Source organism: Salmo salar, chromosome 04 (assembly GCF_965601325.2).
Source record: "Salmo salar chromosome 04, fSalSal1, whole genome shotgun sequence".
Lineage (NCBI taxonomy): Eukaryota > Metazoa > Chordata > Actinopteri > Salmoniformes > Salmonidae > Salmo > Salmo salar.
Window position 1 is genome coordinate 88,951,861 of NC_138294.1, and position 12,741 is coordinate 88,964,601.

Consider the following 12,741-nt stretch of genomic DNA (forward strand, 5'->3'; position numbering starts at 1 on the left):
TCTCAAACGATTCAAAAGAGAGGTTGAACAGGTTAGTAATAGGGGTTGCAACAATTTCGGCTGATCATTTTAGAAAGAGAGGGTCCAGATTGTCTAGCCCTGCTGATTTGAAGGGATCCAGATTTTGCTGCTCTTTCAGATCGGGGGGGGGGGCTTGGGCAAGTTGCTGCGGGGGGTGCAGAGCTTTTGGCCGGGGTAGGGGTAGCGAGGTGGAAAGCATGGCCAGCCATAGAAAAATGCTTATTGAAATGATCGATTATCATAAATTTATCGGTGGTGGCAGTGTTTCCTAGGCTCAGTGCAGTGGGCAGCTGGGAGGAGGTGCTCTTATTCTCCATGGACTTTACAGTGTCCAAAATATTTTGGAATTAGTGCTACACAGGATGCACATTTCTGTTTAAAGAAGCTAGCCTTAGCCTCCCTAACTGACTGTGTATACTGGTTCCTGACTTCCCTGAAAAGTTGCATATCGCGGGGGATATTCGATGCTAATGCAGTACGCCTCATGATGTTTTTTTGCTGGTCAAGGGCATCCAAGTCTGGGGTGAACCACGGGCTATATCTGTTCTTAGTTCTACATTTTTTGAATGGGGCATGCTTATTTAAGATGGTGAGGAAAGCACTTTTAAAGAACAACCAGGCATCCTCTACTGACGGAATGAGGTCAATATCCTTCCAGGATACCCGGGCCAGGTTGATTAGAAAGGCCAGCTCACAGAAGTGTTTTAGGGAGCGTTTGACAGTGATGAGGGCGTGGTCGTTTGACCGCGGACCCATTACAGACGCAGGAAATGAGGCAGTGATCGCTGATCACTGGTTGAAGACAGCAGAGGTGTATTTAGAGGGCAAGTTGGTCAGGATGATATCTATGAGGGTGCCCATGGTTACGGATTTAGGGTTGTACCTATTAGGGTCCTTGATCATTTGTGTGAGATTGAGGGCATCTAGCGGAGATTATAGGATGGCCAGGGTGTTAAGCATATCCCAGTTTATGTCACCTAACAATACGAAGTCTGAAGGTAGATGGGGTGCGGGCAATCAATTCACATATGGTGTCCAGGGCACAGCTGGGAGCTGAGGGGGGTCTATAAACAAGAGGCAACGGTGAGAGATTTATTTCTGGAAAGGTGAATTTTTAAAATTAGAAGCTCGAATTGTTTGGGCATAGACCTGGATAGTATGACAGAACTCTGCAGGCTAATTCCGCCCCCTTTGGCAGTTCTATCTTGTCAGAAAATGTTATAGTTGGGGATGGAAATTTCAGAATTTTTGGTGGCCTTCCTAAGTCAAGATTCAGACAGGGCTAGGACATCAGGGTTGGCGGAGTGTGCTAAAGCAGTGAATAAAACAAATTTAGGAAGGCTTCTGATGTTAACATGCAGTTACAGAAGTCAACAAATGAGAGCGCCTGGGGAATAGGTGTGGTGCTGGGGGCTACAGGGCCTGGATTAACCTCTACATCACCAGAGGAGGAGTAGGATAAGGGCACGGTTAAAGGCTATAAGAACTGGTCGTCTAGTGAGTTGGGAACAGAGAATAAAAGGAATAGATTTCTGGGCGTGGTAGAATAGATATGTAGGCTCTGAGTTCCGTTTTTAAATGTATGTAGTTCCATCCTTGAGCTGTTCTTCTCTATTAATGTTCTGTTATGTAGACCCCAGATAGAGTAGCTGCGGCTTTTGCAACAGCTAATGGGCATCCTAATAAAATACCAAATTTGACAATTTGCTTCCTGCCACTCTTTAATCTTGGTTTTTCAAAGCCTCCTTAAATATGTTAACAGTGCCCACCATCGACCAGCTGAACAAAATGTTTTCAGTGTGACGTTGTCCATTGCATACATTTTCAATCCAACTTTGTCTCTCTTTCACTCCATCTCTCGCTATCTCTCCTGCAGGCTTTTTTTCCCCTTATGAAGGTACCACAAAAACACAGGCGAGAACAAGTTGTCTCATTGACCTAATCAAGGACCAGTCATCTTCTGCAATAATCCTTATTCCCTGACCTCTCGTCCCTGACCTCTCGTCCCTGAACTCTCGTCCCTGACCTCTCGTCCCTGAACTCTCGTCCCTGACCTCTCGTCCCTGACCTCTCACTCACAAGTATTAAAATGTTCAGTATGTGGGTCGTTACACCTAATGTAATGAACACGAGGGAGACAGAGTGTTTAATGAAAGGGACCATAGGAGAAGGCAGGTCGCTGGGTCCAGGGGCAGGCAGAAGGTCATAGAAGGTAGGTCAAATATGGCAACAGTACAGGCAGGGAATAGGCAAAATAGCGTTGTGAGGCAGGCAAAAACTATCATGGACGGGAAAAAAACAGAGCTCCGAATAAGTGTGTCTCAAAAATAAACAATACCTCACAGTGATGGGGTGCAAGGAACTGAACTAAATAATGTGGGATGATGACATGCAGGTGTGTGAACAGGTGATTAGAATTCTGGTGACTGGGACCTGGAGAGTGAGCTGGGAAGTGGGCTGTGTTCCGGGGATCTAAGTGTTTGGGAGTGTGAGTTGAATGCAGACGTTACAGTACCCCCCCCTCCACAGGCAGCTCTTGATGGCCTAAGAAGCTGAGCAGGGGGCCTCCCCCAGTCGCTCCATCAAAACCACTCCGACGGCAGGCACAGTTCCGGGCTCTGTCTCCCACGGGAACACACTGAAAAGGAGTGAGATGTGGTGAGGAATGCACCAGGGAGTTCTGTCCGTAGTCGGCCCAGGCTAGAAAGCGACTCCACTCGTGTGGTTGGTGGGTGCAGTGTTGGCGAATATACTTCCCTATTTCCTGATTCAGACATTCAGTTTGATGGTTTCCAGAGGATAGGCTGATGGAGACCCCCAGTCGGTCGTAGAAGGCTTGCCACAGCCTGGAGACGAACTAGGGTCCCAGATCCGAAACGATGTCTTCCGGGATCCCATACAGACGAAACACCTGTTGGAACATGCACTTGGCCATTTCCATGGCATTAGGTAGATGCGGAAGGGGGATTAGTCGGCACAGCTTGGAGAACCGGTCCACTACAACTAAAATAGTCGTGAAGCCCGAAGAGTCCGGCAGATCCGTGAGGAAATCCATGGCGATGTGAGACCATGGTCTGTGTGGTGTAGGTAAAGGCTTGAGCTTACCGGTAGGTAGTTGGCAAGGGCTCTTTGCCCATGCACAGATGGAACAGGAGAGAACGTAATCTCAGACGTCTGCTGTTAGGGATGAACCATTGCATTTCTGTTCAAAATGTTGTACCAAGACTGCCCAAATATGCCTAATTTGTTTATTAATAACTTTTTATGTTCAAAATTGTGCATTCTCCTCAAACAATAGCATGGTATTATTTCACTGTAATATCTAATGTAAATTGGACAATGCAGTTAGATTAACAAGAATTTAAGCTTTCTGCCAATATCAGATATGTCTATGTTTGAGTTTGAGTTTCGAGTTTATTTTATTTTTACAGGGACAGTGCACAATAATCAACGTTTGTCCTGGGAAATTTTCTTGTTACTTATAACCTCATGCTAATCGCATTAGCCTACGTTAGCTCAATCGTCCCGTGGAAGGGACACTGATCCCGAAGAAGAAGTTTAACGTCTTCTTCGGGAAAGGGGAGATACCTACTCAGTCGTACAAATGAATGTCTTTAACTGAAATGTGTCTTCCGCATTCCACCGCTCATTTTTTTAAAAGTAGCTAATGGGATCTCTGTGGTCAAATCATGTTCTCTGGTGTAGTATTTCGAATAATTTGATGTATTTATTTATAGGCACGAGTAATTATATAGCAATTTTTTTTTAAAGTAGCTAATGGGATCTCTGTGGTCAAATCATGTTCTCTGGTGTAGTATTTCGAATAATTGGATGTATTTATTTATAGGCACGAGTAATTATATAGCAATTTTTTTTTAAAGTAGCTAATGGGATCTCTGTGGTCAAATCATGTTCTCTGGTGTAGTATTTCGAATAATTGGATGTATTTATTTATAGGCACGAGTAATTATATAGCAATTTTTTTTTAAAGTAGCTAATGGGATCTCTGTGGTCAAATCATGTTCTCTGGTGTAGTATTTCGAATAATTGGATTTATTTATTTATAGGCACGAGTAATTATATAGCAATTTTTTTTTTAAGTAGCTAATGGGATCTCTGTGGTCAAATCATGTTCTCTGGTGTAGTATTTCGAATAATTTGATGTATTTATTTATAGGCCTGAGTAATTATATAGCAAATTTTGCCAAATTTAATTCAATTTATTTTAGGGGAAGTTTATCTTCCTCTAGCTTAGGGAGTGGATGGCCCTTCCTTCAGAAAATATATTTTTTACCTAAACCCTCCCAGAATAAAAAAAAAAACAATAAAATAATTTTAAAAAAAACAAGTGACTCTCCCCTATAAGCAACATAGTAATTAATTAAAACATAAAGTGGATAGCAGAGAACATGTCTAGGTACCCATAATGTAAATTTCAATCCATCCCTTATTGGATGTGCCGCTTATGCCGACAGCAATGTGAAAGCAACTAGTGAATAAACCAGCTAGCCAGGCGAGGCTTACAAAGCCGAGTTCAAATGACAACATCAAATTCAAAGCAATCGGCGCACTGCCTAAACAGCTGACCTGTAAAGCAAACTGTCTGCCAACGTCTCTGCTTTCTTAAAAGACAACGTGCTCTTTAACAGAAGCTTGCAGTGAACGGGTCGTTCCATGTCATTTCATCAAGCCATGACGACTGTCATCTCAGGCTGTTCTGGAATGGTCCCAGTAAGTTAGAAAGACCATTTATCATGATTCCTCGTGTGTAACTCATTGTTGGAAGAAAAAAAAAGGTTTGGATATCGTACTATATATATATTGAATATTATATGAATCCTATAAATGAAAATGTCCAATTTGGATGCAATCAATTAGCTAAGATTGTCAGAGATCAAATTATATTTCAAAACAATTATATTGCAGGAATGCTAATCTTATCTGTTTCTAACAACATAAACGATTTCAGAACAATCTATGATGATGGATGTCTTGTGCTTTTTGAGGTGGAAAAACCCTGCCCTACTTGACAGAAAACTATTATTTTTACAGAATGCATAAGGCTCAGTGAAATGGATATACAGTGTAGAATGGAGTGTAGAATACAGTGTAGAATACAGTGTAGAATGGAGTGTAGAATACAGTGTAGAATAGAGTGTAGAATACAGTGTAGAATGGAGTGTAGAATACAGTGTAGAATGGAGTGTAGAATACAGTGTAGAATGGAGTGTAGAATACAGTGTAGAATAGAGTGTAGAATACAGTGTAGAATACAGTGTAGAATGGAGTGTAGAATACAGTGTAGAATAGAGTGTAGAATAGAGTGTAGAATACAGTGTAGAATACAGTGTAGAATGGAGTGTAGAATGGAGTGTAGAATACAGTGTAGAATGGAGTGTAGAATACAGTGTAGAATGGAGTGTAGAATACAGTGTAGAATGGAGTGTAGAATGGAGTGTAGAATACAGTGTAGAATGGAGTGTAGAATACAGTGTAGAATGGAGTGTAGAATACAGTGTAGAATGGAGTGTAAAATACAGTGTAGAATGGAGTGTAGAATGGAGTGTAGAATACAGTGTAGAATGGAGTGTAGAATACAGTGTAGAACAGAAGGTGATGAGAGCAATAGCCGTTCCTTACTGCTGTAGTTTCCTTGGTCAATCACCATCTGCGAGATTCCAGTCGGTACAGCCTATTATTTTAAACATAGGTAAATCGACCTATGTGCAGCTAGCCACAATAAGGATTAGCAACAATAGTGGAATGTGCGGATTGCCTTCGAAATAAAAGTCCCCCATTGAAAATGCCGGAAATGGGTCCAAACAGTGGTCGTATTTGGACTAGATCATGCTAAACAAGGTTGGAATGTTGTTAGATAAATTCAACAAAAGACAATAATTAGTTAATTTGATTTTTTTTAAAAGTACAAATGAGTTGAAATCGCACTGTGGGTGTATTAGACTTCAGAATTGCATTGTGGGAACACTTATATTTTACTATACAGACTTAATTATGGGTTGTGGATCAATGAAGTGGGGTATCAGTCTACTCAGTGACACAGAACACAACTGTGAAGAGATTACACAAATCAAAGCGGAGTAGCTCACATTGTGGGACTCTGAAACCACTGTGAAAATGAGCCAATGGAAAACAAAACACTTTAATACTTTTTGTTGTTGAAGTTGTTGCTTACCCTGTTTGCTTCCAGTGTGAAATCAAATGCCATTCTATACTACAGTTTCATGCACTCTTGCCTTGCCCTAATAGAGGCCGTAATAGAGGCCCTAATGGAGGCCCTAATGGAAGTCATAATGGAGGTCCTAATAGAGGCCCTAATAGAGGCCCTAATGGAGGTCCTAATGGAGGCCCTAATGGAGGTCATAATGGAGGTCCTAATAGAGGTCCTAATAGAGGCCCTAATGGAGGTCCTAATGGAGGTCCTAATAGAGGTGCTAATGGAGATCCTAATGGATGTTCTAATAGAGGTCCTAATAGAGGCCCTAATAGAGCCCCTAATGGATGTCCTAATAGAGGCCCTAATGGAGATCCTAATAGAGGTCCTAATGGAGACTAATGGATGTCCTAATAGAGGACCTAAAGGATGTCCTAATAGAGGCCCTAATTTGAGGTCCTAATGAAGGCCCTAATGGATGTCCTAATAGAGATCCTAATGGAGACCCTAATGGAGGTCCTAATGAAGGCCCCTAATAGAGGTCCTAATAGAGATCCTAATGGATGTCCTAATGGAGGCCCTAATGGAGGTCCTAATGAAGGTCCTAATTGAGGCCCTAATGGAACCCCTAATGGAGGCCCTAATAGAGGCCCTAATAGAGACCCTAATAGAGGCCCTAATTTGAGGTCCTAATGGAGGTCCTAATGGAGGCCCTAATGGAGGCCCTAATGGAGGTCCTAATAGAGGCCCTAATAGAGGCCCTAATAGAGATCCTAATGGAGGCCCTAATAGAAGCCCTAATTTGAGGTCCTAATGGAGGCCCTAATGGATGTCCTAATGGAGCCCTAATGGAGGCCCTAATGGAGGTCCTAATAGAGGTCCTAATGGAGGTCCTAATGGAGGCGTAAAATACCGATTATTAGCAGGTAATTATTTGAGAAGCCAACTGCTTCTAATACAGGTAGCCTACGCCAGGTCTGGCAGAATCTGTGCAGAAGATCTAGGTGCTGCTGTAGGCCCTCCTTGGTTGGTGACAGAAGCACCAGATCATCAGCAAACAGTAGACATTTGACTTTAGATTCTAGTAGGGTGAGGCCGGGTGATGCAGACTGTTCTAGTGCCCTCGCCAATTTGTGGATATATATGTTAAAGAGGGTGGGGCTTAAGCTGCATCCCTGTCTCACCCCACGGCCCTTGAATAGAAATGTGTGTTTTTTGCCAATTTTAACCTCACACTTGTTTGTGTACATGGATTTCATAATGTCATATGTTTTTCCCCCAACCCCACTTTCCATCAATTTGTAAAGCCGACCCTCATTTCAAATTGAGTCAAAGGCTTTTTTGAAATCAGCAAAGCATGAGAAGACTTTGCCTTTGTTTTGGTTTGTTTGTTTGTCAATTAGGGTGTGCAGGGTGAATACAAATCAAATCAAATGTATTTGTCACATACACATGGTTAGCAGGTGTTAATGCAAGTGTAGCGAAATGCTTGTGCTTCTAGTTCCGACCATGCAGTAATATCGAACAAGTAAACTACCTTGTACACACAAGTGTAAAGGAATGAATACGAATATGTACATAAAAATATATAAATGAGTGATGGCCGAACGGCATAGGCAAGATGTAATAGATGGTATGGAGTACATTATATACATATGAGATGAGTATTGTAGGGTATGAAAACATATAAAGTGGCATTGTTTAAAGTGGCTAGTGATACATCTAATTACATCAAGATGGCAAGATGCAGTAGATGGTATGGCGTACAGTATATAAATATGAGATGAATAATGTAGGTTATGTAAACATGATCTAATATAAATAATATAAAGTGGCAAGTGATAAATTGATTACATCAATTTTCCCATTATTAAAGTGGCTTGAGTTGGGTCAGTATGTTGGCAGCAGCCACTCAATGTTAGTGATGGCTGTTTAACAGTCTGATGGCCTTGAGATAGAAGCTGTTTTTCAGTCTCTCGGTCCCAGCTTTGATGCACCTGTACTGACCTTGCCTTCTGGATGATAGCGGGGTGAACAGGCAGTGGCTCGGGTGGTTGCTGTCCTTGATGATCTTTTTGGCCTCCTGTGACATCGGGTGGTGTAGGTGTCCTGGAGGGCATGTAGTTTGCACCCGGTGATGCGTTGTGCAGACCTCATTACCCTCTGGAGAGCCTTCCGGTTATGGGCGGAGCAGCTGCCGTACCAGGCGGTGATACAGCCCGACAGGATGCTCTCGATTGTGCATCTGTAAAAGTTTGTGAGTGTTTTTGGTGACAAGCCAAATTTCTTCAGCCTCCTGAGGTTGAAGAGGTGCTGCTGCGCCTTCTTCACCACGCTGTCTGTGTGGGTGGACCATTTCAGTTTGTCCGTGATGTGTACGCCGAGGAGCTTAAAACTCTCCACCCTCTCCACTACTGTCCCGTCAATGTATAGAGGGGCTGCTCCCTCTGCTGCTTCCTGAAGTCCACGATCATCTCTTTTGTTTTGTTGACATTGAGTGCGAGGTTATTTTTCTGACACCACACTCCGAGGGCCCTCACCTCCTCCCTGTAGACCGTCTCGTCGTTGTTGGTAATCAAGCCTACCACTGTAGTGTCGTCTGCAAACTTGATGATTGAGTTGGATGCATGCATGGCCACGCAGTCGTGGGTGAACAGGGAGTACAGGAGAGGGCTGAGAACACACCCTTGTGGGGCCCCAGTGTTGAGGATCAGCGGGGTGGAGATGTTGTTACCTACCCTCACCACCTGGGGGTGGCCGGTCAGGAAGTCCAGGACCCAGTTGCACAGGGCGGGGTCGAGACCCAGGGTCCCGAGCTTAATGACGAGTTTGGAGGGTACTATGGTGTTAAATGCTGAGCTGTAATCGATGAACAGCATTCTTACATAGCAATTCCTCTTGTCCAGATGGGTTAGGGCAATGTGCAGTGTGATGGCGATTGCGTCGTCTGTGGACCTATTGGGTCGGTAAGCAAATTGGAGTGGGTCTAGGGTGTCAGGTAGGGTGGAGGTGATATGGTCCTTGACTAGTCTCTCAAAGCACTTCATGATGATGGAAGTGAGTGCTACAGGGTGGTAGTTATTTAGCTCAGTTACCTTAGCTTTCTTGGGAACAGGAACAATGGTGGCCCTCTTGAAGCATGTGGGGACAACAGACTGGGATAAGGATGGATTGAACATGTCTGTAAACACACCAGCCAGCTGGGCTGCGCATGCTCTGAGGACGCGGCTGGGGATGCCGTCTGGGCCTGCAGCCTTGCGAGGGTTAACACGTTTAAATGTTTTACTCACGTTGGCTGCAGTGAAGGAGAGCCCGCAGGTTTTGGTAGCGGGCCGTGTCAGTGGCACTGTATTGTCCTCAAAGCGAGCAAAAAACTTGTTTAGTTTGTCTAGGAGCAAGGCATCGTGATCCGCGACGGGGCTAATTTTTCTTTTGTAGTCCGTGATTGACTGTAGACCCTGCCACATACCTCTCGTGTCTGAGCCGTTGAATTGCGACTCCACTTTGTCTCTGTACTGACGCTTAGCTTGTTTGATTGCCTTGCGGAGGGAATAGCTACACTCTTTATATTCGGTCATGTTTCCGGTCACTTTGCCCTGATTAAAAGCAGTGGTTCGCGCGTTCAGTTTTGCGCAAATGCTGCCATCAATCCACGGTTTCTGGTTGGGGAATGTTTTAATAGACGCTGTTGGTACTACATCACCAATGCACTTGTTAATGAACTCGCACACCGAGTCAGCGTATTCGTCAATGTTGTTGTTCGCAGCAATGCGGAACATATCCCAGTCCAAGCAATCTTGAAGCGTGGAATCCGATTGATTGGACCAGCGTTGAACAGACCTGAGGGCGGGAGCTTCCTGTTTTAGCTTCTGTCTATAGGCTGGGAGCAACAAAATGGAGTCGTAGTCAGCTTTTCCAAAGGGAGGGCGGGGGAGGGCCTTATTTACGTCGCGGAAGTTAGAATAACATTGGTCTAGGGTTTTGCCAGCCCAGGTCACGCATTTGATATGCTGATAAAATTTGGGGAGCCTTGTTTTCAGATTAGCCTTGTTAAAATCCCCGGCTACAATAAATGCAGCCTCAGGATATGTGGTTTCCAGTTTACATAGAGTCAAATGTAGTTCTTTCAGGGCCGTCGATGTGTCTGCTTGGGGGGGATATACACGGCTGTGATTATAATCACAACTAATTCTCTTGGTAGATAATGCGGTCGGCATTTGATAGTGAGGAATTCTAAGCCAGGTGAACAAAAGGACTTGAGTTCCTGTATGTTGTTATGATCACACCACGTCTCGTTAATCATAAGGCATACACCCCCACCCTTCTTCTTACCAGAGAGATGTTTGTTTCTGTCTGCGCGATGCGAAAAGAAACCAGGTGGCTGTACCGACTCAGATAGCGTGTCTCGAGTGAGCCATGTTTCCGTGAAACAAAGAACGTTACAGTCTCAGATGTCTCTCTGGAATGCTACCCCTTGCATGGGATCTGATCCATTGTCCTGGGTGGTGGACCAAACAGAGGATCTGCTTCGGGAAAGTCGTATTCCTGGTCGTAATGTTGGTGAGTTGATGTTGCCCTTATATCCAATAGTTCCTCCCGACTGTATGTAGTAAAACCTAAGATTACCTGGGGTAACAATGTAAGAAATAACACATAAAAAAGCAAAATACTGCATAGTTTCCTAGGAACGCGAAGCAAGGCGGCCATCTTTGTCGGCACCGGAAGTCATACGATCATTTGGTAAAGAGCCAATTTGACATTTGCTCAGTACATTGTTTTCACTTAGAAAATGTATGAGTCTGCTGTTAATGATAGTGCAGAGGATTTTCCGAAGGTTGCTGTTGACGCATATACCACGGTAGCTAATGAGGTCAAATTTGTCTCCACTTTTGTGGATTGGGGTGATAAGTCCTTGGTTCCAAATATTGGGGAAGATGCCAGAGCTAAGGATGATGTTAAAGAGTTTATGTATAGCCAATTGGAATTTGTTTTCTGTATATTTTATAATTTCATTGAGGATACCATCAACACCACAGGCCTTTTTGGGTTGAAGGGTTTTTATTTTGCCCTGTAGTTCATTCTAGGCAATTGGATAATCCAGTGGGTTCTGGTAGTCTCTCTCTCTCTCTCTCTCTCTCTCTCTCTCTCTCTCTCTCTCTCTCTCTCATGACCTCTAGTGTGGTAACAGCCTCACTACACATGTTCATATGTAGCAGATGGGTATCTGTGAAACTCATTCAGCCCAATGTGTCTCCACTTCCACTGGCAAATATCTATGGTGCAAATGGGTAAGACTCTTCAGGAAGGCCGTCACGTGTGTTTGCGAGGCATAGGTCCTGGGTTCGAGGTATGAGCTGAATCAGGAGAAAGCGGTACTCGCAAGGCAGCCAGCCTGAAGTTCTTTATACCAGTGGAAGCTGCTGAAGGACGGACATCTCATAATAATGGCTGGAATGGAGTTAATGGAATGGTATAAAACACACCAAACACCTGGTTTCCATGTGGTTGATTCCACTCCATTGACTCCATTCCGTTGATTCCATTCCAGCCATTATTAGTAGCCGTCCTCCCCTCAGCAGCCTCCACTGCTTTACACATAGACATAACATTCAATCTCTGTCAAGATCTTTGATATTAAAAAGTGCTTGATAGGATACTAATTGAATGCTGCGTAAAAAAACAAACATAATTAGCACAGTCTGCTTACGTATGAGTTACTGAGTTCCATATACTCAGACATGCATGAATCAAATCACTTCAATTATATCGAAAGTGAATAACATGATTTTATGAATGACAATATCATATCCCCATTGGAGATGGGTTTCATGAGTACTGATCTAAGAAAGCGACATGATCAGTGTGGTGTTTTAAAAAAGCACTAACCCAGTCACTGATATCCACATGATTGACATTATTTATTCAAGCCTGGAACAAAATGTTCTCGCATTCCATTATTTTTTTAAAATGTTAATAAGCCGGTGTGGAATTCAGCACACGTCTGTTTGACTGGTGTTATGTGAAATGTTTGACTTTTAGTGTGATATTCAGACAGTGGCGGATTTAGGTATAAGCGACATGGACAGCCGCCCGGGACGGGCATCTTGCAGGGGGGCGGCATGGGGCGCCCGCAATTTTTTTTGGAATGGTGACATTTGCACAATCGGTTTTCTATCATTCATTTTCACGTCACATCAATGATATCATGTCACCGTGTGGGACTGTGGGTCAATTAACCTTGTCGGAGTGGACGCCCTGGTTCTAGATTGTGAGCTAGGTAGGCTACTGCCTGAGAAGGTCTCCCACTCAGAAGTATGAGATGGGAAGGGGAGCGGGGGTAGGTTGACCTCAGGTCTCCCCACTGGAAGCCCGAGGTAGGGGGAGCGGGGGAATCTATCAAATAGCGCACCTCTAACTTTGTACAGTACTAATGCAATTAGTAAAATCAGTCACGCTACGAAACGCTACCAAATAAACCACAATTCATTCATAATACTGGGAATATATAATTTCACAGACATATTGTTGCATTGTTTTTCCGGTTTGTG